Source organism: Elaeis guineensis, chromosome 6 (assembly GCF_000442705.2).
Source record: "Elaeis guineensis isolate ETL-2024a chromosome 6, EG11, whole genome shotgun sequence".
Classification (NCBI taxonomy): domain Eukaryota; kingdom Viridiplantae; phylum Streptophyta; class Magnoliopsida; order Arecales; family Arecaceae; genus Elaeis; species Elaeis guineensis.
The window spans coordinates 7,667,453-7,681,111 of record NC_025998.2 but is presented as its reverse complement, the minus strand read 5'-3'; the positions used below and the strand labels follow the sequence as shown (position 1 = coordinate 7,681,111).

Here is a 13,659-nt window from a genome sequence, read left to right as displayed (position 1 = left end):
TCCACCCAATTCATTGTGGACCATGAAAATTTTATAAGTCAAATCATCTTCAGGTTTGTGCACTTCCATCACAGAGAATGAAAGGAAGTAGAGTTTCTAACAAGGTTTTCAGAACCGTCTCGAACCAGACAGTTTGGGGCGTGCCGAACTGGACTGGCGAGATCTAAGATGGTTCTAGCTTGGAAAACGGCACACGTCGGCGCTGAGGGAGAAAGAGAGAAAGCGAGAGAGAGAGAGGAGGAGAGGGAGAGAGAGTAGACACCGTCGAAGGCCGTAGAAGCCTCCATGGCTTGACCATCGCCCGATAGGACTTTTAAATGAGCGAGAAAGAGAGAGAGGGGGAGCGATGTACCGAAGAGAAGCACAGTCGGCAGAGGGGCCATCAAGTAGCGAAAACCACTGGGCGGAGCTGCGGCCGCGCGAATAGGGGCTACCGTCCCTGTTCCTTCATCGTCTTTTTTTAAAAAGGACGATGAATAGTGAAGCCAGTACTCGGTTTGCCGGCTTTATTGTTTTTGACTTTTTTTTAAAAAAATTCAAAAATAGTGAAGCCGACAAACCAATTGCTGGCTTCACGTTTTTTTGGATTTTAAAAAAAAAAATCTCGTGAAACAAGGGCATCGTCCCTTTTTCACGTCCGTGGACTACGCGCCGTTCGACTGCCATGACGGCCAACCGAAGGCCGTCCAGCAGCCTCTTTGATGGCTTCCCCTTCCTCCTTTTCTTTCTTCCCCCCTCCCTCTCTCTATTTCTCTCTTTTCCTCCTCTTCGATTCGCTTCCTTTCCTTGTGTCGATTCGCACCCGGTCCAGTTTGACACAAAAAAATCCCATACCAATCTGTACCGCCGGTAGACCAGCCACGAGTTCTGGTACCGAGTCCACGAACCTTGGTTCTAACCCTTCAAGCAAGATTTAGTCCCCAAAATTTTCAATGCAAAATATGGTGGTTGGCCATCTTAATAGGAGTTTGCATGACTAATCATGCTCTTCAACATCTAAGTATTTAAGTACCCAAAAAGAAAAGGTTGTGAAGGCACTTTGTCTATGCTTCAAGTGCATCTAAAGAACATGTGCCACTCAATGCATCACCTAAGATATTGTAAATATGATACTACAAAGTATTTTTGTAACAAGCCCTGCATTGCCAGGTATTCCGTCAACTGTTCACCGAGTATGCATCAGTGACATACTAATTGCAAAAAAGGAATTGCCAATTTATGAAACATTCATAAGCTTGCAATTAAAATAACCTACTTCTACTTGTATTCTCTCTTACGGCACATGTTACTCAAATGAAGATGTCCAAACAGGATTTTCCATCAGAAAACATATTTCCATTCAAAAGATTACATAAATAATGAAATGGAAGGTAGCAAAATAAACAGGGGACATGGCACAACTTTGCCGATGATTTACTAAATAGCCAATCCCCGTTATAGTATAGCTTCATGGACATCTTTATGAATGTATAGTACAATGTCAGAATGTCTATACTAACTTTTAAAAATGTACAGTATCAGCATCATGCATGGTTCACTTATGGTATACTAACTTTGCCAATGATTTAGTAAACAGCCACCCACTTTATAGTATAGCTTCATGTACTTCTCTATGAATGTGTAATACAATGTCAGAATGTCTATACTAACCTTTAAATGCAAGGTAACAGCATCATGCATGGTTCACTTAGGCCCTGTTTGGCTAAGCTTTTAGAGTGCCAGAAAGTACTTTCTGGTTCTCAGAAAGCACTTTGGGGTGATATAGTAGTGTTTGGTAAAAATATCAGAAAGCTATTTTGGCTTTGTCAGAAAGCTGAAAAAATATACTTGGGGAAAACTGTATTTTGAAGCTTTTCCCAAAAGTGCTTTCTGGCTAATATTGGGAAGCTGTTTTGCTTTCCCCAAAGCACTTTATCAATATGGTTACCAAACAGCAAATAACTTTTTGTAAAAACTCTACTTCCAAAAGTTCTACTTCTCAAAAGCTCTACTTCCAAAAACTTCAAAGCTCTATGCCAACATCAATTCCAAACAGGACCTTAGGCTTGCATGTTTCAACATGATGCATAACTCACTTCTAATGTTAATACATATCATGATCAGCTGCTAGGCTTATAGCATATAAATGAAATACAAAACATACACACTAAAATTTCAGATATTGTGCATGAGAAGTTAAATGGTTGTTTATAGTATATTGTATAAATAAACAAGAAAGAGTGAGCATCTATTGTAAAAAAGAATATTGGGCCTTGTTGATGTTAGCATATAAACATGCTTGTGCTGAATGAGTTTTTGCCTCTTAACAATTACCTGGGATTCTAGCAAGAGCATTAGATGCTTCAACAGCTCGGTGATCTAATTCTACCTCTCTTTCTACTGCTGCCTGTTAATATCAAAAATAGTCATAAGCAAATGCAACAATTGAAGACCATGAAAGGAGATCAGAGCAGTTTTAAAGAAACATCATTTTGGTGGCACCATGTGCTGCACACTCTTCTTCAGCTCTGCGCTCTGCAGAAGCAAGTTCTTCTCGTAAAGCCTGATGAGTGAGAAGATAATAACATTAAAATAACTAAAACAAATATCTGGAAAAAATCATTTTACATTGATATCCATTCAAATTTGAGACCAATAAATGTTCAGAGTCTAAAAGATATACCTGGATCAACCGGGTTTCAGTTAGTTCATGACTTCTTATAATAGTCTCCATGTCAGCCTGCTTCAAAGAGAAGATTGATGTGAGACTTGAATCCAGTCTGACATGTTAAAAGATATCCATTGTACAAATGATTGAGTCAACTTCCGAAATTAAGAAATGGTGACACGATCCAATCTCCTTTTTATTGCTTGTTTGTTGAAAAACTTAATCCACCATAATGAAACATCAGTCACCTGATACAGCATTAGTTTGAGAATGTCACAAAAGCATATAGAATATGCAGGAATTATATTGGCAAAAGAACCTGAATTTTTCGAATTATCTCAAATATGCTTGTCCCTGGACATGATTTCACTTTTTATCCACTGTGTTAACCATTTATACCTGAAAGCACTCAATGAATTTTCAGAAATGATGAAGGCTAAATAATATCATGCTGTTAATCAATCACAGACAAATGACATACAGTTAGTGCTTTTATGGATTAATGAGCAGATTTAAGATGGCAATCCTAATCCTCAAAAGCCTCAATCATAGCAGAAGAAGAAACATGAACCAATAGTAAAACTAAATTAGCAAAGTTATAGATTCAAATATATGATGAAGGTAAACATTTTAGGTTCAGAATAATGTCACTTGTCGCAGAATGTAACACAATGCAAACGGTTGTATTTGTTGCCAATAAAGTGCCTTGATCTTCACTGCTCAATTTTCCTTTTGAACCTAGATATCATGCTATTATCTATCAGAGACAAATAACACACAGTTGGTATGAATATGGAATTTAGCCAGCAGATTTAAGATCATAATCTTCATTCTTGCAACTCCAGTTGGCAAAACCTCATCTCTTGGCAGAAGAAACATGAATCAGTAGTAGAACTAAATTAGCAAAGTTTAATAAAGAGGTTCAATATATAGTGAAGGTAAAATATTTTGGGTTCAGAGTAATCCTGTTGTAGAGTGTAAGATATAGCAAAAGGTTGTTTTTTGCCAATAAAGTGCTACTGACATCACTGCTGAATTTTCCTTTTGAACCTAGAAGTACACTACCTGACTTGCAGAGGTTGGAATCTTCCGGATGATATAAGATCTGGGCTCTAACTAAGAACTGTAGAACATGTTTCTTTATGTTTCAAAGGGTTTATGGTCATTAACTGAGATCACAAGTTTGCTTGCATATTTGTCAATAAGCTTGTTTGACTAGAAGGAAGTAACCAATGGAAGAAAGGGAAGAAGCAATGGGTTTTAAGTTATGTCCCCAGGGAAAATATGCACGAACAGTTCAATCTTTTCAAAGGTTAAAATAGAAGAATGGGAGATCTAAGGAAAATATCAAGAGAAACAAGAAAAAGGATAAAACATAAAAGTGTCAAGCTGCACCACCAAAGTACATAAGACCTGTGCCTAGGATTTTGCATTTACGAATCGTGGGGTCATTTCATCAGGAACAAAGAAATTATAATCTATTATTTATTGCTCAAAAAGTAAACTGTACAGAACAATGGGGAGGTAGGGTGAGACACAACATTTATTAGATTCCTATGGAACCTCATACATAATCACACGTGAAACTTCATAAGAACCAAGTCAATGATACAAGGACTTAACCAATCTAACCATAAATTCTCCAGTCCTACCAAAAATAAAACAAAACCCAATCAAAATAATAATTACTATAAAAATAAACATAAGTATACTACTTTTAGTACAAAATTTGGGCACCAGAATTAAAGGCAGTAGCAGACTTCAATAAAATTTAAGCAACCAAAGATGGCCTCTCCATGATATGATGGAAATATGCCAATTTAACATCTCCCAGTGAAAGAAAGTGAATCTGTAATGTGTGGCTATGAAGTGGTCCAGCTTGTACAATTTTTCACTTGATCTCACCTAATACCTGTTCCATGTGATTTACTCATCCAATCTTGAGTTTCTATTTGATCTATTAATCTGATGAGTTGTGGCTACATCAATTATACTTTAGGTAGCAGCTTCATTTGATGGTGGGATTGACTCAATGGCAACACTAATAATCCTATTTATGAAAAGTCATTGCATCAGCAACTGTAGTATCAGCTATACCCTAAACTACAGAATGAATATAAAAACAGAGACCTGTAAGGATGCAAGCTTTGCTTCTGCAGCAGCACTTTGCTTCTTCAGATCACCAACTGAAACAGTAAGAGCCTCAATTTCAGAGTTTTTTGCAGATAAAGCATCAGCCATGTTTGATTCAACTCTCGCCACTTCCATCTTGGATGCAGATAAGTCTTGCTCTAGTTGTTTTATGTGAGCTTCGCAAGAACTACTCAGCTCTCTCTGTTAAGACTTGCAGATCATGATTGGATGACAAAGCATCTCTCATTAGCAAAGAAAAGAAGAAGTTGAATTAGAAAAACATACAATACAAAATGAACCTCTGCAATGAGAAGTTCTTCCAGCTGTGCATTCTCGGTCTTGTATTCTTGAAGATGGGAAGAAAGTCCAGCACAGACCTGATGGCCACTAAAATAGCAGTCATTAGTCCCACAAACACAAAAGACCAGCAGTAGTTGAGAAGAAATAAACAATATATTAAGGATGTAATTTAGCAAGTACCTGATGTTCACAAAAGAGCAATTCTGCTAATTTTCAATTCATTTTACTTCTTTCATAATTAAGAAAAGAAACCTGGAGACCAACCCCGCTAATTTACCCTAGTCTGGTAGAGATATCATGGTTACTTTGAGCCAGATTTACCATCAGGTGGGGAAAAAAAGAGAATTCCAGTTAACTTGATGGTTTATTCCAATAAATTACTGCTACCATGCAGCAGCTCTCCAAAATTCACTAGATCTGGAGAAATACTAGATGAAGAGGAATAAAGGAAGGCATTGTAAAACTTGTCTCTAAGGCCAAATAAGAGAATATTCCCTATCATAGTAACAGATTACTAGATCACAGGCTGTCCTTTTTCTTTTTCAGATTTTGTTGAACCCAATATAAATATGTATCTATTGGTTCTCAACGGTCGTAAATATCCACAGGATGTCACCTTTAACATGAAAAGTACCAGAGACTATTCATGTTCCCATTATTAAGATAAGAAAATTCATATGTCAACAATAGCAAACACCATTTCCTTGTAAAATACGGGACTCCATTTTCAATAGGCATTGGATGCAGCCTGATCCTCAACAAGGTTTCAAGTGTTAGCTTGTGTTGGTCCATTCCAGCCGGCATGAACTGTGCTGGGCCAGTACTAGCACCTGGCACAGGAGCATCATTTATTGTTTATTTGTTTAATTAAAGCTGGTTATTTAATCCTTTTTCCCATTTTTTATTTTCAGCACATCATGGCACATGTGCTGGCATGGCGTAGCATGTGTCATGCCATCTTGGATTCTGTTACAAGCAAATTATCATGTGGTACTGTCATGCTGACTACAGTTCAGACTGTTACAGCATGTTTTGCAATCTAGCTTGACATAGAAACCATACGGCAAAATCTTTCATCTGTTAGCCATGACATCAAATGAGTCATTGAATGCAGAGGACTTTTGTATATGATGAATAATATATTATTGGCATGACATGTATGCACACCAGGCCAATATGTTTTTTTAATCAATATCTACAAATACTCAGCTGTTTAAAATAACAAAACCAAGATTCATTGTCTTGGTACCAGACATCATTCCGCTACCATGCTGGTACAGTGTCGGCATGCCTGCTAAAAAGATCTGTTCGACATACCGAGACTCGATACGCCTCTTGTACCGAGTCTTAGTTTGGTGCCAATATGGAATGGTGCATCCAATATAAGGCGATACACACCGGTATGGCAAATCTTGAGTGAAACAATATCATGAATGCAAGGTCATATATGATAAATCTTACCCTCGCTAACCTGGCCTCTTGTGACTGACCAGTCTTCACTGCACTCTTAAGCAATCCATGGGCCTACCAGCCAACTTAAAGAATCAACACATAAGGATGAAGGTAAGTGGACAAATAAACAGATAGGCAGATAAAACTTATGGTTAGAGTGACATGCAGAGAAAGAGAAGGGATAAACCAGTATCTAATATTAAGTATGATGTCCTTTACACTATGAGACAATTCACCTCATCAAGCTGGTCTTGAACTTTCATTGGCGAGCCATCAGTCTATGCTGAGTTTGCTTGTTCAAGTTTGGTGAAGTCTCGGGAAAAACCTCTTTCTTATTTTCTTGGGTGTTGCTGGTGCTGTGGCTTTCCACTGCATCAGATTCAGGTATCTTTTTGTCGACAGTCAAGGAGGCAGTTTCATCCACCATATTGACTTCTGGTTCAGCCTTAGCAGGATGAACTCCATTGGCAATCCCAATCCCAATCCCTTTGCCCATTGATGGAGGACTGGAAGGCCTTTCAAGTTCATCTTTTGAATTTGCAATGTTGACATCATCATTTGTAAGGAAGTCATGGTTTCTTTTTTATTGTCTGTAGATGGGACCTCCACCACATTGTTTGTACCATTTCTACCTTTAACATTTTCACTATCTGATATTACTGTATCTTTGTGGTTATCAGAAGGTGGTTCTGTGCTTGTTTCTGCAGTGTCATTAACACTAACATCAGGAGAATGTTCAGATGGAGAACTCCTGACATTATCAGTTTTCTCATTTTGGACTGATAGTTGTTTGCTTTTCTGGTCTTGCTCAGGTCTGATGTCTTCATAAGTTTCAGTGCTGGAGAGTTTTAATTGACCCTGTCAAAAATGCATAAACAATCATTGAGACAAACAACAACATCTCCTCCCTCAAGCAAAGGAACAGTGTTTCAAGTGCATGATAGAAACCGGTGGTAGGCTAATTAATTACGTTCTTTGTTTTTGCCTTCCTAGCTTGAACTTCTTGACCATTGGAGGCTAATTGATTGCAAAAGAAAAATAAAAATAAAATATAAGTGATGAATGTTGCTTTAGAACTCCACAGTATACCAAAATAAGCAGAAAGGGAGTTTTCACCGCAAGTTATTACTAGCTTGGTGGAGTTGCAATAAATGATGGCAAGTATCTGTACCTGAGGCTTGTGAGGCAGCCTGCTCATCTGACAACTCACCGGCAACAAGTTTTGCTCTCAGGTCAACAACCTCAAATAGGTCTGTTTCCAATAATTAAACTATCTTAGTAATATTCACAACATTCACATTATGCCCTAATGCTTTGTGACAATAGGAGTAATTTGCAAATTAGTTAAGATGCAAGCCTTTGAACATGGTAAACCAAATATATTGTACACAGCATGTGAAAAAAGAAATCCTATCTAAAGCAGACTAACAAGATAAAGAATGACATCAAAATATATTTTAGCATAACCTTCTAGAGGATCTTTTGAGTCATCTTACGTATTTGATTTGTGAAATGAAGAAAACATATTGATAGCATGGCCTTAAGGATCTTTCAAATCAATTAAATATTTGTGAATGTAGAAAGTATGAAAGTAAGCCCTCAATTCATGTAAGTATTACATTTTATTAGTCAACCTAGATAGGTGTATCACTCAATATCTGTAGCCCTCAACCTTCAAATTCTTTACATGTTAGCTAACTATTTTTCTAATTTTGTTAAAATTTGGTCAATGACATTTATTGTATACATGAAAATGGTAGTCTATGGGTTTCTACTACACTAATTGACTAAGTAGTCATGGTAATAGATACATCATATGAATTTACCAACTGAAATCTTATAAACTTTATACATTATTTTCTGAAGTTTTAACATATTTTGATAAATCCGTGTGCTTTTCAAAATTCAAAGTACTTTGTCTCTTTTCCTGTAACTCTGAAATAACTACCTTCTGGCCCAGTTGCAATAAAAAATATTTGCTAAGAGCTAATTTCCCTATACTCGTCTTTGTTGTAGCATCACAACAGGTCATTGCATCATTAGATATGAAAAGAATTTCTGGGTAGTGCAGTTTTCATTTTCTTTTCATCCAGTTTCAGTGCACTGTTAGCTTGCAAATGTGGACTACGTGTCAACTACCTTCGCAAAACAATATCATCAAGAACAAAACTGAAACACAGAACAAACCTACGAGCCAGTCCGGAGGCATTGATGATTTCACAAATGTGGATTTTTTATTTAACAATCTAATTTTCTAGTGTTGGATAGTGTAATTTCATGACACATTGTCATCATGTTCAACTCTTAAACAGAAGACCTACCTATGTCATCAGAGTATTTCTTGTTTTTACTGTTGTAAGGTTCTTGCTCATGGATTAGGCATCTTCTATATTGGTCATAATTTTGGATCCTTGGATAAGACCCAGTGATCTGCTAAAATCTGGGTAGAAAAAGAGTCTTGTAACTTATGTAATAGGAAACAAGTTGAGTTCCAATCACATTTCTCCTAAATGAGTCAATGTAGTTACTGGCATATCCTGCGGATTGACACAATGCCATGTGGTGCAGTCATCGTGACTTAAAGCACTCTTCTTATTTTCACCAGGAAAAGAAACACTCTTCTTATGTGGTATCTGTAGATTTGTCCCGAATATTTTGGATCTTCTCTACATTTTGATTATTGATGTTAAAACCAGCATTCATATTATTTCATTTACATTGTCCCCCATTTGACTTCATAGAAATCCTAACATTCTGACTTTATATGTTTATGGAGTTTATCATGTCATACTCTTATGCCAGAATATAAGCCACCACTAGGTTCATCCAGCGAGTTATCATCCATGAATGACAATTACGGGCAGGAAATGTGGGCTACAAATTAACCCATCGCCACCACTAATTTCAAATTCACTCCCTGATATTTTTTCTGTTCGACCTGTCCCATTCTTGTAATATTATAGGTCAGTCTTCCAAGCCACAACACACAATTCAATCTTGTAATAATATTTTAGATCTTGGACGAAGGTAAACCTCAGTTCAGCGATCACTTCCCTTAGATCAAGGGCCCAGCAAAAAATTAAAGCAATTTTCAAAAAAATCTCATCAGTTATTGTACACAAACAAACAACTCATGCATTCTATATATGGATTAATGGGTTAAATCTTAAAACTCTCGGCTCAGACATTGGAACCAATCAAAACTATTGGCATCAAGCCCGTATTTGTCTGCAGAAATGTTTAGAGCATCAAGCATTCCACATGCCCACAACTACATGACTAAATCTTAAAAACTTCACGATGTTTGTTAACAAGATCTATTCGTTCGACAAAACAAAAACCCTAAATTCCATCAAACTGGACCGAAATTCTGTATTTTATCTCGGATCAAAGAATCGAGCTTCTGGATACTTTTTCCATCGTTTCAAGAAGAACTTAAAAAAAAGGGATTCAATTTGTCATGCAAACGAAACTGATATAAAACTTCGGATCGGAAGGGGATCGCGAAGGCCGTCGTGATGGAAGGGAATGAATCGAATGAAAGATGGGACAGGGAGTGGGGAGGGACGGGATCGGCGTACCTTCGGCAACCTTGAGCCAAGAAGCCATGGCGGAGGGCGGGGGAAGAAGTCGGATACGAGGAGCCGGAGGGCTATAAAGGAGAGAAGGAACCTCGCGGTACTTAAAAAGACCAGTAAGCGGTGGGACGGAGATCGGAGGCGAGCGGCGCCGGTAGCCGGGAGGTGGTGGTTGCTGGATTGTCGCGTCGAGCTTCCTTGGGATGGGTCGTCCGTCGGAGGAAATTATATTTAACTCTTAAAAAACAACAGATGTTCACGAGAGCCCGTCTAGCTCAGCCGGTAGAGCGCAAGGCTCTTAACCTTGTGGTCGTGGGTTCGAGCCCCACGGTGGGCGCGAGTGTTTTCTAATATCTATTTTATATTCGCTACATTTTTTATTTTTGGGTTGTTTTCTTATCTTATAATTTTCCTCTCTTACTTTCTTTCTTCCTTTTGTCTTTTTAGCCTATTTTTTTTCTTATGTATGTTTATTTCGGCTATATTTTTTATTGTGAGATTATTTCTCTTTTCTTTTTTTTGTAGGCATTAATTATTTGACTATATTTTTAATTTAATTAGCTACATCTATTTTATTTCTGCTATATTTTTTATTTTTAGATTATTTTCTTTTCTGATAATTTTTCTCTCTTTCTTGCTTTCTTTTTTTTTTAGCCTATTTTTCTTTTGTAAGTATTTTTTAATTCAATTAGCTACATCTATTTTAGATCCGCTATATTTTTCATTTTTTGATTGTTTTCTTCTAATAATTTTTTCTATTTCTTTCTTTCTTTCTTTTATCTTTTAGCCTCTTTTTTTTTTCTATGTATGTTTATCTCGACTATATCTTTTTTTTTCAGATTATTTTCTCTTTTCTTTTTTTTTTTGTGGGCATTATTTATTTGGCTATATTTTTAATTTAATTAGCTATATCTATTTTATTTTCGCTACATTTTTCATATTTGGGTTGTTTTCTTGATAATTTTTCTCTCTTTTTTTCTTTTTTTAATATTTTTAGCCTATTTTTTCTTTTCTATGTATGTTTATTTTGGTTATATCTTTTATTTTTAGATTATTTTCTCTTTTCTTTTTTTGTGGGCATTAGTTATTTTGGCTATATTTTTTATTTTTTGATTTTGTTTTGCATTATTTCTGTTTTCTTTTTTTAATGCCTTTTGAGATTTGTTTTTATATTCTTTCTATGTATACTTCCTTCAAAAGTCTTGGCCATGAAAAGGAAAAAGTATTTGGTTACTTTTGTTCTTCTTTTTGGCATAAACATCGGCTTTTTGGGACAATTATATTTTAATTTTTTATTTTTGCATATTTTAATTTTTTTGGGATTATTCTTTCTTTTTGTGTGTGTTTTTTCTAGATTTATCTTGACCATATAACCAGAAAAGAAAATTGTTCCCTTTTTTTTAATATGTCTTCCAACATACGCAAGGGAAGGAAAAGATTATACTTCACTATTTTTTAATTATTCATACATCTTTTCCATTTCATCGTATTGATACTGATCTAATTTCTTCTCTTTTTTCTTTGTTAAGGTGTGAAACCTTTATTCAATAAAAACTGATAAATACAATGGTGAAACAAAAGTAGAGCTAGCAACTACAAAAGCAGGCTCAATCAGCAAAATAAGACCTGAGCATGTACTACTGTACACATAGTATTTTAACCACACAAAAAGAAGAAACCTGTAACAGAGTATTGAAATAGATCCTTGTTAGTATGTTGGATTATAACAACCAAATAATCAGCATGAAGATGTGACCCATGAAGTAGAAGAAAGTATCATTTATATGTGAGTCAACAGCATCACAGTTAAGAGTTCTGTAGGAATTGAAAAGAGTAATGAAGTATTTGGAGCCCTCTGAAATATACGATCAAACATGTATAGGAGCCATTGTATAAAGTTCTCTTTTGTGGCTATGGTACACTAGGTAAAACGTCTCCCACTTCACAAGAAAATGCTATTTGCCTTGTGGGATCTTAAATAGAATTAGCTATGTTTACAGATTTTTCAGTAATCTTACCGAATTCTTCTCACGAAAGTTTAAACTTAGGGCCCGTTCTTTTGTAGGTAAAAGATTTACCCATGAAATTATATTTTTCTGAGTAAGTATTTCCCAAGTAACATTTAGACAAGAAAATAACTTACCTATGTTCTTTTATACATGAAAAAATGGTTTTGAAATCTGTTACCCATGTTCTTTTGCATTATTACTTTCCCGGATAAGTTGCTAAACTTTATCCATATTTTCCATAATACCCTTTATGCTTCTTGGATCAAATTTGATGATTTATTTAAGCTTAATTTTTTTTGTACCAAACTAAGCTAAGCTTTGAAAAGTTATTAGGCATGAAGATGGTAATGATCAAAGAGATAATGAGAAGAAGAACATGAACTAAGCTTTGGAAAAAATAGTCTGAGTTATTAGGCATTAACGATAGAGGCATCGGAAACGAGAAAAAGGATATTTTAGGAATAAAATTAAGAGATCACTTTATCGGTTGATGGGAAAATCATTTAGCCATCCCCTGGATGGATAAAATTTTCCTCCTATTTCATGGGTAAATGCCATCCATGAAAAATAATTTACCCATATTGAAATCTGTGAGAATATGGGTAAGTTGGCCAATAAGAAAGTTGACCAACTTTTCCATGATATTTACCCACAAAAGAACGAGCCCTTAGGATAAGTTCATTTCCGAGAAATGATAGTTAGCAGGGAAGAGCAAGATATGGAATCATGGATCTAGACAATCCTTTCTCTAATTAACAGGTTGAAACTCATAAGCGAGAAATAAAAAAAAGTTTGAGCTGAGTTGACGGAACTTGACGAGGATTTATTGAGCAAAGAGTTATTTGTGCTGGAACGTTGCCCACTTGGATGACGGATTTAAGCAAGTGTGACAAGAGAAATTTGTTTAATTAACATCCCTTGTTAGAGAGGTCACTTCTTAAGGATAGCCACTCTACTAACGGGTCTGTAGATTAATGGTGTTCTTCCTACTGCAACAGCTTGCATGGATGCAAGCCACCACTTAATTTAAAACATTGTTAAGACTACAGGCACCAAAATCCAGATAGCATGGGAGGATGCAGGTTTAAGGTTCTCTTTGAATCAATAAAACAAGAAGATATTAACAAAGGAATTAGATATTAATTAGAGTTGACCAACTAAACAAAGTCAGATTATGTATTAATATCAAGTTTAGGATATACATGTTGCTAATTTTTTAGTACATTTATATGTTTAATATAATAAATGTATATTAATTGGTGAGATTTGTTTTAAATCAACACTAGAATATATTAAGTGCGATGCATGTGGTTAAGAAACTATAGAGTGGCAATGCTTCACCTCGCACTCCCTGTTTTTTTTTTTTTTTTTTTTTTTTTTGTCTACGCCATGATAAGATGGGACTACGTCTCCGATAGGAGCTTATATGTGGCCTGGGGGGCATGACTCTGCGTTGTGGTTAGGCTTGGGCAATAGTTCGGGTTAGCCAAGAGCAACCCCGGGTCAGCCTAGAGGCCCTGGCTTGCTCGAAGCTAAGACG

At 36.1% G+C, this 13,659-nt stretch overlaps 1 non-coding gene and 1 pseudogene across 1 annotated transcript; one reads left to right on the top strand and one right to left on the bottom strand.

The window, feature by feature from the left end:
- Positions 1-2,316: 2,316 nt before the first annotated feature.
- Positions 2,317-10,283, bottom strand: LOC140858432 (golgin-84-like; annotated as a pseudogene).
- Positions 10,284-10,374: 91 nt separating this feature from the next.
- On the top strand, positions 10,375-10,447 carry TRNAK-CUU (transfer RNA lysine (anticodon CUU)). The gene has a single exon. It is a non-coding gene; the product is annotated as a tRNA-Lys (tRNA).
- Positions 10,448-13,659: the final 3,212 nt, after the last annotated feature.